General features: G+C 36.5%; 1 long non-coding RNA gene across 1 annotated transcript; it reads left to right on the top strand.

The window, feature by feature from the left end:
- The first annotated feature begins 157 nt into the window (after window positions 1-157).
- LOC102211208 (uncharacterized) lies at window positions 158-777 on the top strand. The gene is made up of 3 exons (XR_312608.1): window positions 158-275; window positions 519-627; window positions 704-777. It is a non-coding gene; the product is annotated as an uncharacterized LOC102211208 (long non-coding RNA).
- Window positions 778-1,494: the final 717 nt, after the last annotated feature.

The following is a 1,494-nucleotide window of genomic DNA, read 5'->3' as shown; positions in this document are numbered from 1 at the left end:
ACACCTGCTCTGTTCAGTAGTTGCAAGCTCGTTGTTTTCTGGGCAGTTCAGATGCCTCACCAAGGTAAGTTGAAAGTTAAGAAGTGGTCCAAAAAGTTGACTCATTTCTGAGGACAGAGTTCAGTTCCTTTAAACACTATATTTGAAAACACCCTGAGATGCATGGTACCTAAGTAAATCGAAATTACTCTGCACTTCCAATCCCACAGATGAAGTTCCCAGGTGAAGACATGTGGTTGTGCCCTGTGAACTTTGGTACGCACTGGATTCTTGTGGTATGTGTTCATATAGTTATTAATTTGCATAATTTGTTGTGAAGCAGTTTCTTGCTCAAAGTGTTATTCTTAAATAGGTTTTCAGTGGCAAAAACTATAGTAATTTTTAATTTATTAACTTTTTCCTTTAGATTGTCAACATTTCTGCACAGAAAATACTGCTCATAGACCCCATGGGGAATGAAGGTGTTTATGACAGATAAAACATTTCTTGTTTCATTACAAACATTTTTGTTCAACTAGGAATTTTCTGAGGATGAGAGGGCATGAAGACACCATGGCGTGGCAGTTACAGACTATGCAACACAACAAACAACAGGATTCCAGCAGTTGCGGAGTTTTGCTGTTAAAGGTAACCCTTATTCAAATGATTCCATTTATTGTTAGCTACAATTAGGACTTTATATTACAATAATGAGAAATCTCAGTTTGCAGAACACTACCTTGCTTTTGGAGAGGTCAGTGAAGTATTAACCACTACAGAAGCAGTTGTGCTGGAGCGAATGCAGATAGCTTACCTCGATGTTCAAGAAGGGTGCAAGTCCAGTAAAGTCCTTATCACGTTAGAGTGTGTACATCCATTTTAAATAGTGCTTTTTAAACAGCACAGTACAAATAGTGCTTTTCAAACACTTTCAAATAAGACCCTTCTTTAAGTCTAATTTAAAAAAATTCAGGGGACTAATTTGCCATGAAGTATTTGTGGAACAAATTTACTACTATTTTTTAATTAATCAATAAATAATGTTTGAGTAAAACCTAACCATGAATGTGTTTCAGGGAACGTTGAGGATTACTGCATTGTTTGCTCTATGTTAGATACGGACGCTGACCGCAGCATGATTGAAATGGTAAAACAAAACCAAACAAAAGAAACACGTAAGTCTTAGTATCATTACTTGCTAATCATGTTTAAAATGTTGACTAATAGTATTCACCAAACATATGAGCCATTTATTTTTCCTTTCCAGGTGCAGTGTGAATCTTGCCAAAGATGGGCACATTTTGCATGTGCAAAATATAAAGAGAGCAACCAAGAACATAAATGCAAAAATATGTAAGGAAAACACATAACAACTTCTAATAAAAACAGCTGTCTTTTCCCCTCCATGTCTCTTTGCATTCTTTGTCAACATTAGATGATTGTGTGCTGGAGGCACGTTTTAATAGTGTGATTTGGCCATCTGAACGTCCTACCTATACGACGGAGCCATTAACT

This window comes from Pundamilia nyererei, unplaced genomic scaffold (genome assembly GCF_000239375.1).
Source record: "Pundamilia nyererei isolate P.nyererei 1_Seehausen unplaced genomic scaffold, PunNye1.0 scaffold03574, whole genome shotgun sequence".
NCBI classification, from domain to species: Eukaryota; Metazoa; Chordata; class Actinopteri; order Cichliformes; family Cichlidae; genus Pundamilia; species Pundamilia nyererei.
The sequence above is the reverse complement of the archived record's forward strand: the minus strand, read 5'-3'. Positions and strand labels throughout refer to the sequence as shown.